This window comes from Equus asinus, chromosome 11 (genome assembly GCF_041296235.1).
Source record: "Equus asinus isolate D_3611 breed Donkey chromosome 11, EquAss-T2T_v2, whole genome shotgun sequence".
Taxonomy (NCBI): Eukaryota; Metazoa; Chordata; class Mammalia; order Perissodactyla; family Equidae; genus Equus; species Equus asinus.
The window spans coordinates 41,952,767-41,965,564 of record NC_091800.1 but is presented as its reverse complement, the minus strand read 5'-3'; the positions used below and the strand labels follow the sequence as shown (position 1 = coordinate 41,965,564).

At 35.5% G+C, this 12,798-nt stretch overlaps 1 pseudogene; it reads left to right on the top strand.

Moving 5' to 3' along the window:
* LOC106827596 (cellular retinoic acid-binding protein 1-like) overlaps positions 1 to 12,195 on the top strand; it is a 66,051-nt pseudogene extending 53,856 nt beyond the window's left edge.
* The last annotated feature ends 603 nt before the right edge of the window (positions 12,196 to 12,798 follow it).

Sequence of the window (12,798 nt, the reverse complement as noted above, 5' to 3'; positions counted from 1 at the left end):
ATCTCTTCCTTCTGTTAATACAGGGCATCTTTAATTCCATTTACAACAACCTAACGGTAAAGGAACGCACATTCTTTTTCCAAAATTAAAATGATTACTTCAAACTTAGATAACTAAAAGTCAATCCCACAACAAGATTTTCTTTAAGATGATGATGAATATAAAAACACAGGCCTTTAAATTTGTTTGACTAGATTAAAAAGTAATGACGTTTCCTTTTTAACATGCCCTATTCATGCCTACAGAGCAATACATTGCCAGATGTAGATTATGGATAATATGTATTAGATACATTTGAGAATTATTTAAAGGGTATAGGCTTTTGAAATTCAAAGATAAAAATATAATCTTTTTAAAAATAAAGCAATTTAAAGTATTTAATGGGAATGTCATTTTAGGCTCCGTCCAAAATAAAACATATGGTAATTATTAATCTGCAAATCATTAGTCATAGTATCTAAAATAATACTTGTAAAATTTTCCAAAATTAGGCCGAGCTCATTTGTCATTATATGCTAATATAATTGTCACATTATATTGGTTCTTCAACAATGAAATGTTCAGTTGACAGTCAACCATAAGGATGTAGCCATCAATCAAGGAAGAACCAGAAGATCTCTTGAGGATTTTCCTTAATGTTGAAGCAATCTGCATCATAGAAAATGTCACCTTCTCTTTCTCTGTGATGTTTTTGCTCATCCCTAGAGTGATAATTTTCCACATCTGCCTCTGTTTCTCCAGTAGCACATTGGTTCTCTCTCAAAGTCCCAACTAGAAATGGGTTTTAAATGGGTATCTACAAATCTATACCATAACTGCTACCTTGGATATTTCTTAAACAATAGGGTTGTACTTTTTACAATCTGTATATTTGTTAAGTGACCAAGAGGGTCTTACCATTCTCCTCAGCTTGACTAAAGTTGACAGGTTTCTTCCTGTTTCTAGGCCCCTGATGTCCCTTTCCTCATTTACTTCAGAAAACTTGAAATTGCAAAGTCTGTCTCTGCCCTTTGAGATATAAATCTTCTCCCAGCCACTTGCCAATTTTACAATCCAGGAATGCCATTCTCAAGGATCAAGGTGACATCTCTTTGAATTTAATCATCAAAAAATATAGTGCCTTTATCTCCCAGTCTCCGTGGGAAGGTAGGAATCTAATTTCCATAAGTGTCAACTAGCAAACACAGATGACCCAATCACATTCACCAATCTCCACCTAATGTCCTCCAGTACTTTCCACTAGCTCACCCCAGCACTTGAAAACTCTCCTGCCTCTTGTGGCAGTGGATTTGGGTTCAGTCTCTCTCCCTTCCTGCAGTAGTCTTGCATAAAGTTTTCCTGGCCTGTGTAATTCTATCCAGTGCAATTTTCTTTGACACGGGCCTAAATATGGTATTATCCAAAAGACAAAATTTACTTATATTGCCTCGGAAAAATATTTCCTATTTCTTTTCCTGCTTTTCTTTTTATGGAAGACTAAGATATGATTGCCTCTCAGTCCTGGGGTATTAGTAAAGAGTGAAAGGACCAGGGATATTAAAAGAAGGCGCAGCTACCTATTGATCCATGGACTTCAGGAGTGGTGAAAACTCAAGCCAAGCTACTCCATATACTCTCTTCTAATGTAATTACAAGTTAAAATTCATTATGAACGTTTAAAGCTCATGTAAGTCAAGCAGTGTTAAGTAAAAGTATTCTTAAAATGGGGTTTGTTCTCTTCCATGATTTCATGGTGAAGAAACTTGTCATTTTAAGATTCCACATATACCTATGTTGCAATATCTTGATTTCAAAATCTTACTATTATACACACATCAGAGGATCTCATCTCCGGTGCAGATAGTTTTAGGGAATTTAAGGATGAACACTCTGACCTCTTTGATCTTGTGAAATTTTATCCAACATCCATTAGCATGGGTGCATGTGTATTGTTTATAAAGATATTGGATAGTTTTCCTCATATTTTCAAAGAAATTGAGGAATATTGCCAATGGGAGTTGGAAAGGGCATCAAAGATTCCTCCTTATGTGTAAGGTTGAAGATGAAGACTAGTTTTTATGGATTAAATGGTGAGGCTTTGTCTACTTCAATTCCTTTGTTTTTGTGAAAGTAGTAGATCAAGTTATTTTTTAGTTCTTTACCAAATGGGCTAAGTTATGTCCAATCTTATCTAATATAAAGTAAAAAAATATACATATATATGTATTTATGTATATACGTAAAATGTCTGACCCTATTTTTCATGTGCTGAGAACTCCTCGCTCCCTCTTCTTCCCCTTGTAACACACACATCTGGGAAAGGTAGTAAGAAATCTGGGTGCTCTTTCCTTTGGCACCAGCAGGAGATTGAATCCATGAAAGCATCTGCCAGTGCAGGGACCCTCATTCCAACTCCATCCCCTCATCATAATGAATACACCAAAACCAGTCTACTTTTCCTTGATTTTTTAAGCCATTTTGGTCTTGCTTGAGATGTCTGCCTTGCTCTCCCCAGAGACGTTAGTTACCTAAGTAATAAACATTATCCTACCTTCTTGGTGTGTGTGGTATCATCAGTCTCACCATTCAAACCAAATTTTCGATGTGGGTCTCTCCTGATCTGTTTTTGCAAGATATATCTATGTATATCCATATAATATCTATCTATATAAAATGAAGAAAGAAAGAGTGATCTTTCTCAGAAATCTCAATTTTTTTTTCTTAATGTAAGTCTTTGGTGGGTTTAATGGAGAAAAAGTTTGCAAAGGGTGTAAACATTCCATATATTTGTAGCTCCAAAGAGAACCCTATATTCTGACTAGCTATAAGTCTTTCCCAATTGTTAGTTAGTCTGGATGAAGTTTTCATCTAGCTGCATTTATCTCAGGTAAGCAATTGCCCTCTGTCCCAGGTAAAGAAGTTCTCGCATCCCATCTCTCCTTGCAGCCATATGTTCCTTCGCAGATGTAAGATTAGCTGGTTGTCCTGTGCCATTTTCTCCTTGATTGATTAAAGAAAAATTATGATTATGCAATTTGTCTGACTTTAAAAAAAATATTTTCCCAGGGTAGGATCAACAATCTTTTCAGTTCTCCACATCCTCAAGTGAAAACTGTAAATCAGTTGTTTATAAGCGCACTTTTGAACATCTGGATTACAGCTGGAATCTAAATTTGAGAGTATCCTACTAAACTAACTGTTGTCCCAATGGCATTCCTCTCTATTTAGAAACAAAATTAAGAAGATCATAATAAAAATGGTTAATTGTTCCTTTATTTTTTACTTTATTGCTCTTTTTTAGATAATTTGTATTTTTAAATCTAATTCTATTGTTATTGGTCCTTAAATGGAGATAATAACTCCTTTTAAGGAGTGCTCTAAAATTAATCGAGTAAACAGAGAGCATTTAAGATTAAGACAATGTGTTACAAAAATATTATATAATGTCATTGATTTGTTGTGACTCCAGCCCATCTATACTTATGTTATCTTAAAGTTCTATCATAAGGGTTTTTGATATTTTGGCACTGGTACTGTTGTAAATAAGCTCTAGCCAGCCCTGGTGGTCTAGTGGTTACAACTTCACGCTCTCATCACTGCCGACTGAGTTCACTTCCCTGGCAGGGAACCACACCACTCTCTGTCAGTTTGTCATACTGTGGTGGCTTCATGTTGCTGTGATGCTGAAATCTATGCCACCAGTATTTCAAATATCAGCGGGGTCACCCATGGTGGACAGGTATCAGCAGAGCTTCCAGACTAAAACAGACGAGGAAGCAGGACCTGGTCACCCACTTCCAAAAAAAATGTCATGAAAACCATATGAATAAAAGCCTCAGAGCATGGTCTGATATAGCACCAGAAGGTGAGAAGATGGCGCAAACAGAACGGGCAGGGTTCTGTTCCACTGTACACAGGGTTGTTAGGAGTCAGAATTAACTGGATGGTGCTACAAAGAATAAGCTTGAGAGTCTGTCTAATTGTTTCTAAATAAATAGATCTATTTCTTTCTATATTACTCTTTAAGCAACAATTTAAAGGAATCAATGTTAAAGGCGGAAAAAGACTATTCTCACTTTGATCTCAAGTACTTGAAGCAGTATATTTTATAATAGATTTTTAATTTACTCAAATCGTTTTATGACTAATGGAATCACTGATTAACTTTGTCAAAGAAATATACGTAATTTCACTGTTCTACTCAGAAACAGAAATTTAATTTGTGGCAAATATGAAAAATTAGAGTATTCAAACAAATTTATGTTTCACCCAAATTAGAGTTTGAGTTTAATCTAAGTATCAAGCTCCATGAAGCCTATAAGAATTTTTTTTAATTTCACTCCAACCACTTAGCATAGAGTGATACAATGAGAATTACTTCACTGTGTATTTATACACCTTTGTTTTAAAGTGAATTAAATGGCACTTTGCTTTTGTCGTTTTTCTCCCAAAAAACCCATAACCCCTGTCTAATCATGAGAAAAACATCAGATAAATTACAATTGAGGGACATTCTACAAAATACCTTACCAACACTCCTCAAAACTCTCGAAGGCATCAAAAACAAAGTCTGAGGATTGTCATAGCCAAGAGGACCCTAAGGAGATATGACAATTAAATATAATGTGGTATCCTGAATAAGATCCTGGAACAGAAAAAACATACTAAGTAAAAATTAGGAAAATCTGAATGAGGTATAGATTTTAGGTAATGAAAACAGACCAATATTGATTCTGTAATTGTAACAAATACATCACACTAAAGTAAGCTCTTAATAATAGACGGAATTGAATGTTGAGTATATGGAAACGCTATTCTTTATATTTTTAATGTATATCAGAAACTGTTCTAAATAAAATGTTTTAAAAAATTGGAAAACAATAGTATGCTCTTAACAATAGAGCTTAAAAATACATGAAGTAAAAACAGATTTGAAAGGAGAAATGACAATGGCAATATTTTCCTGAGAAACTTTTATCCCACAAATTGTGATATGCTCTTTAGTTATTATTATTCAAATATTTTTACTTAACTTCTTTGACTGAGTTATTTATATGTTTGCTGCTTAATTTCCAAATATTTTCAGATTTTTCTATATATCTCATTGTTATTGATTTCTAATTTAGACCCATCCTGCCAGAGAATATATACTGTAAAATTCTCTCCTTTGAAATGTATTAACAGCTTTTTATGGATCATCACATGGCTTATCTTAATGACTAGACCTTGTGCCCTTTAGAAGAATGTGTATTCTGATGTCATATTTTTAAAACAAATTTCTGTAGGATTAAGATGTCTTATTTCTCTAAAACTGTATCTATGTTGCCTTCATTTTCTATGCTACCAAGTTTTAGATTGGTGGTTTGATAGGTGTGATTATTGTTGTTATTTTTTTTCTTTTTCAGAATTTTAAAGAGCGTCCACTGCCTTCTGGATTCTGTGGGTCTCCTGAAGAGTCAGCCACCAGTCTGTGATGCCCTTCTGTGTGTTTGCGCATGTCTGTCTGTGTGTGTGTGTTTGTGTGTATCTGTGCTTTTCTGTTTTGGGTTAACTGAACTCTTGTATCAGATGGTTGAAGTTTTGCACTAGTTTTGGAAAAGCTAAGCTATTAAAAGTCTTAAAACATTGCTTTTGCCCCCTTTCTTTCATCTCTTCTCCCAAGATTACAAATATATATGTTATAACTTTAAACTGTGTTTCATATCTCCCTTTTGGGGGGTATCTTCTGTTCATTCTTTTGTTCTCTCTGTGTAGACATTTTGCACTGATTTTTCTTCAAGCTCCCTAATCATTTCTTCTCCTGTATTCAGTCTCTAGTTAAACTTAATCTGTTCTTAATTTCAGATATTGTGCTTTTTAGTATAATGTGATTTGATTTTAATATATTGCTGTTTTTTGCTTAGATTCTCCAACATTTCTTTGAATTTCTCAATGTATTCATACTAATTATTTTATAATTCTAGTTCCTACCCATGTATCATTTGGGATTTTGCTTCTACTATATCTTCACTTTCTTGATCCTTTCACATTTTCATGCTTCCTTTATCATCATATTTTCTCTTATATGTGGAAATTTGTTTATAAAAGCAATGCAGATCAGAGTTTGATTTAGTTTTCATCAAGGGATGATTCACCTTTGTTCACTGAGGAAGCTAGTATGGACAGCTAGTCTCCTGAATCCAGCTTAACTTGCTGTTTTAGTTAGATACAGTCTGCCTCTGAGTTCAAATGCCCTGATCACAAAATCTGTCCTGTGTATGCTGCAGGACTCTCCCTCTAGTGACATTTTTATTGCCTAAAAACCCTGTGAGCGTGGACGATTTCACTACTTCTTCCCATCCCTCAACAAATATCCAATGGAAAAATTGGCCATGCATTTGGGGATGATCTAGATTCCAATCTCTTGGGCAAGATTACACAACTGTCAAAAGGTCTGCTGGTCTCCTCTCACCAAGTGCCCCTGCAGACCGCAAGCCCTCACCTTAGCCTTTGCCTATACTCAACAATCACCCCTGGAGACAGGAATACAGGAATGGCCAACAATCTCATCTTAAAACCAGGTAGGATTCTTGCTTCTCTGAAGTTTTAATTCAACTAATCTTATTTCCTTCCACAGTTATCTGCTGTACTTCAAAATATGATATTTCCAGATTATTCTAGCTGTTTCGATCGCTATCTGACATACTGTAACTAGACTTGGAGATCCTATACCTGCTTTCAAAATTCTTCAATGATTCACCATAGTTTAGGAATAATTTTTTTTAAATAAAACATTCTTTTGATTAGTATATAAACTCATTCATCTACTACCCTTTGAAACAATGTTTCATATTAATTTTCTTTCATTCACTTTCTACCAATAAAATGTACAGAGACTTGCATTTCCTGATATATCAGACTGTCTCACAATTCTTTCCTCTCAGAATTGCCTGATATTCAGGGCTGGCCTGGTGGTGCAGAGGTTAAGTTCACACGTTCCACTTCAGTGGCCCAGGATTTGCTGGTTCAGATCCCAGGTGCAGAGCTACACACCACTTGTCAAGCCATGCTGTGGCAGGTATCCCACATAGAATAGGGGAAGATGGGCATGGATGTTAATTCAGGGCCAGTCTTCATCAGCAAAACAAGGAGGATTGGTGGCAAATATTAGCTCAGGGCTAATCTTCCTCAGGGGGAAAAAAAAAAGAATTGCCTGATATTTTCTGTGCTCAGTTCACTCTTACTTATTTTTTCTTCCCGTTGAACTATTACAATTTCTTCAAGGGTCAGTTCACATTACACATTCTCAGGAGATGCATATTTCTAAATTTAATTAGATTTCTCTCCTTTGTGCTATTATAGTATTCAAAGCATGAACGTTTTTTAAGTTCATCATGTTGGAAAATGTAAAATGACAATTTATATAGGATCTTTTTTTCTTCCAGTTCTGTTGAAATATAATTGACATGCAGCACTGTATAAGTTTAAGGTGTACAGAATAACTTGATGCATGTATAATATTGTGAAATGACTACCACAAGTTTGGCTAACATCCATCACTTCACATAGTTACAAATTTTTTTCCTTGTGATGAGGACTTTCAGGATTTACTTGTAGCAAATTTCCAATGCACTGTTGACAATAGTCATCATACTGTATGTTATATCTCCAGTAACCATTCATCTTATTACTGGAGGTTTATACATTTTGACCACTTTGGGACCTATTTCTCCCTACTCATCTATCAGCCTTAATAGAAAAGTACTTTGTACATCTCAATTTCTAAAACCAGGCAATGCAAATAATTAAATGAGGTATATTCACAGAAATCTAATTGGAAAATTTATATATAACATTATATATAATTGTCACCTTTAATATAAATAGATAGTATGTTAACAACCACCAGACCATGGAAAAGCAAAGAGAATATCTGTGGGATTTCATGCCAGTATGGTACAATTTTCAAGGCTCATGCACTTGCAATCAATTGTTTTTTAATCCAGGAGAAACAGTTGAAACAAGAAAAATAAAGATTTCTAGATTTCTTAAGGAATTTGCACCATCTCTTAAATTTTATGATATATTAGACCAGCCCTGGAGAGATTTTTGCAGAAAGTGATTCCAGATAAGAAATATTAAAATTAGAATTGCTTTATATTTCTAAAAGAGCAATAATATAAAAAATATAATATCACTAAAAGCTTAAATTTTGATCAAATTTGGCTTCTTCCTATGTAAATTTCATGTTTCAAAAGTTGGATGAATATCCAAAATATTAAGTGAAACTAAACAAGTAAAATGTTTTTTTAATATTAAATATAAATGTAAAAATATGATTATTATATACAAATTTTGTATTAGTGATAAATGTGTTTAAAATGGGTGCTATTCATCTATGTATTTATTTTTAAAAAGAAATTTTATTTTATTATTATTATTTTTTTTTGTGAGGAACATTGGCCCCGAGCTAACATCTGTGCCATTCTCCTCCATTTTATGTGGGATGCCACCACAGCGTGGCTTGATGAGGGCTGCTAGGTCCGTACCTGGGATCTGAACCCGTGAACCCTGGGCCACCGAAGTGGAGCATGCAATCTTAACCACCTTGCCACTGGGCTGGCCCCTTAAAAAATGAAATTTTAAATGGTTTCACTAGACAACTTGAAAATAATTTAAATTGGGCTTTAAAGGAAATTTATAAATATTTTAATATTTCACTTATTTTTATTATTTACAGATATTATATATTCTGATGACATAAACCCAAGCACAGATCCAAATCAATATGACTTTTTCTTTAAAAGCTTATATATGTATTATTCACAAGGACAAAAAGGCATGTATTTTCCTGTCTTATTTTATATTGATGTGCAACAAAATGATAATTAATATTGATTATAACATAAATATTTACTAATTTTTATATCTAAAAGTTTTTATATTCTGAAAGTTTTCTGTTCTAAAAGCTCCCAGCAGCCAAACAGTAATTACAACACATTAAGGGGGCTGGCCCAGTGGCATAGTGGTTAAGTTCACACACTCTGCTTCCGTGGCCTGGGATCCACAGGTTTGGATCCCAGGCACAGACCTAGCACTGCTCATCAAGCCACACTGTGGCAGCATCCCACATAAAATAGAAGAAGATTGGCACAGATGTTAACAATCTTCCTTAGGCAAAAAGAGGAAGATTGGCAACAGATGTTAGCTCAGGGCCAATCTTCCTCACAACAACAACAAAAAGAAAGAAAGAAAGAAAAGAACACATTAATATAGCTGAATTTTTCTTCTGTGAGGACAAAGCAAACAATTACATCAGGTTTTTTTTTCTCCCACAGAATCGGATGCAAGTGTGAATCATTTCACCACAAATTTCGTGCAGAGTGGTTCCTTCTGAGTCCGAGTCTGTATTAGTTTTCTAGGGCTGCCATAAAAAAGTACCACAGAGTAGGTGGCTTAAACCACAAAAATTGATTTTCTCAACAGTTCTAGAGGCTAGAAGTTGGAGATCAAAGTGTTGGCTAGTTTGATGTCTTCTGAGGCTCCCTCCTTGGCTTTAGATGACTGTCTCCTCCCTGTGTGTTCACATGGTCTTCCCTCTGTGTGTCTGTGTCCTAACACCCTCTCCCTGTAACGACACTACTCATATTGGATTAGGGGCCCCCTAACGACCTGATTTTAGCCTAACTACCTCTTGAAGGACCCGAACTCTAAAGGCTGTCACACTCTGAGGTACTGGGCGCTATCAGCTCAACATATGAATTTTGGAAGAACACATTTCAACCTGTAACAAGGTCCTAAAGTAAATGCCATTGTTTCATTCCCACATTGTTATATGAATGATGTGAAAAGAAAGTCTTAATCATAGAACAAATTTAATGAAGAAATGTGACTGAAAATTACTTGAAAAGTAGATGAGTCATGATGGTGAAATTAACAGGCTCACTATATTTTGTTACACTTGGAATGAGAAGTATAATCTTTCATCGTTTCTATTTTTTTTGTTAATTTCTGTTTTGTATACATGTTTGTTTATTAGTCACAGCTTACAGAGGCGGACGCTTGCTGCTCCCATGACTTTGTGGCCTATGTACTAACCATGGTACCTGCACAGGATGTATCACAGTGCTGGGGCCTGAGTAATCAACCCACTTAATTAAAAACAGGAAATAATTTTACTCTCAAACGCCTATGAAATATGTATCAGTATATGTGATGTTTAAGCGATGTCTTTTAATAATCACAATTTTATAAATATGACTTTTTTTCAAGGCTTGGTAACAAAGTTAGGATGTGTGTATCAGGAAGACTCTCACTTCCTGATGCCAAGTTCCAGAAGCTTGGGTTAAAGGACATAAACTTACTTTAATTCTTGCATCAGTTAGTGCATGTAGAGATGCCATAAAATATATTGAATTATTTGCCTTTGTACTATGCTCAATGATTTTTTCATTAACTCCACCTCTTTTCTAGCATGCTATTGGCTTCCAGGTGAGAATACCTTCTAGAGCCATACTTCAAATAAAAAACTCATCACACTGACAACCTGATACTAGATGAAGGCCTCCAGGTGAAGCCTCCTCTTCACTGGCATCAAACATGAGAACGCCAGCTTCTAACACTGCAGTGGTTTTATAAGATGAAGTCGTCTCTAAGTTTATATTCAAGTTTTATAGACAGCCCAAGTATTCCCTTTCCAATTTTCAACATTTCTTTTCTTGCTATTGATTTATCATGATACAATGCAGTTTTGTAACATATCCATTTGAAATAACTTACATTATACCATTTTATGACTGTAACAATTAGTGTATTAAGCAATTTCTCATATCCTTCTTATTTGTTTAGTTTCTTTAATTGTTATGGTTATTTTCATATCATCTCCTGAGTCGGTACTTGAGCTATTTCCCTGATGCAATCCTGATTAGCCTTCCCCTAACGAGGGCTGTTGCAGACTCCCAATGAATGCCTATAAAACTTATTGCAGCATTCAGCTTCAAACAATTGCTAATTTCTTCCTTAATTCCAGGCATTACCTAGGGATCATTTAAAATATACTTATTAAATTTCTAGGATTAGAATAATGATCTCAATTATATAAATATGTGAATACAAAAACGGAATTGTATTCTAATCTTTATGTCTCAAAAACGTGCAAATAAGAAACTATCAACATCTTGACATATGTATTTTTTAAACATTTACATTCGGTAACCTACAGCCACTTCTAAAAGTTAAATATAAAGAAGAGAGCTTAATTTTAGGTTGAAACTTAGCAAGGCTTTAAAACAGCGAGGTCAGGCATCTGCAGAATCTCATCAAGTAAAATACTTTTTACATTAATTTTAAGGGAAAAGCATAAAAGTCATTTTCGGCATGAGAGATTGGTAGAACTAGACACATCAAGTCAGAATAGGCAAAATCCTTTGACAAAAGCCACAGTCATAAACAGCTCTCTAGCCCTATAAACCTGTGAAAGTATAGATTAACTCTAGTTCTTCATAAAATGAAACCTTATTTACCCCATGCCTGAAACTTGAGAAAGCAGGGGAAACACCATGTATTTGCAAATATTTGTGTTAAGCATATTTTCATAGAAGATATTTTTTTTAAAAAAGAAGGGAGGAAACTTTTAGGAAAGTTAGCAGTCATGTGTCAGGCTTTGGGCTAAGGATTAAGGACTCAGTAGATAAAATACCACGCTTTACACTTTTATAGTGAAGTAGAGAATGATCCAGTAATTGCGTTAGAAATCTACTGCTAATCTCCACCTTGCAGCTTCGAGTGTGCCTGCCGCCGCCTCCCTGTCACCACCACCACTGCCACCACGCCCAACTTCGCGGACACCTGGAAGCTGATCAGCAGTGAGAATTTTGACGAGCTACTCAAGGCACCGGGCGTGAACGCCATGCTGAGGAAAGTGGCCGTGGTGGCTGAGTCCAAGCCGCACGTGGAGATCCGCCAGGATGATCAGTTCTGTATCAAGACATCCACCACGGTGTGCACCACCAAGATCAACTTCAAGGTCGGAGAAGGCTTTGATGAGGAGACAGTGGATGGACGCAAGTGCAGGAGTTTAGCCACTCGAGAGAATGAAAACAAGATCCACTGCACACAAACTCTCATTGAGGGGGAGGCCCCAAAACCTACTGGACCTGCGAGCTGGCCAGTGACGAGCTCATCATGAAGTTCGGCGCCCACGACTTGGTCTGCACGAGAATTTATGTTCGGAAGTGAAGATGGCTGGCTTGCTCCTGCTTTGGGGGTGGGATGCACGTTCCCCTAGGAATCTCCTAGGTCTGAGCTGCCAGTGGACCTCCCCTTCCCCTGTATCAACAGTACGCGATCCTGTTTTCCCCACAACAGTGTTGTAGTGTTTTCTCCCAAGGCCTTCGTGCCTCTGTGTCCCTGGTGCTCTGTAGTTTAGTACCTGCGCGGTTTCATTGGTCATTACACTGGTTGGACACAGCTCAAGAAAAAAAATAAGAAAGGAAAAGAAATCTATGCCAAAAAAAAAAAAAGCGAAAAATCACATCTTTGGCGTTGTTTTTCTTGATGGGTTGATTGGTGTACCCATAAAAATAAAACATAAAAATGTATTTCCGAAATAAAGATAGGGATTATATCAAACTGCAAATATATACTGAACTGCACCATCATGTGAACTGGTATGGTAGAAATGATGTAAAATATTTATGACATTTAAATTATATGACATAAATTGACAAAATAAATTAATGATGTTAGATTAATTCCAACTAATGTTCATTTAAAATATGAGTTGTAAATGAATAAAGATGACAAATATAATATTAACCTTGAATGTTGTTGAAAATATAC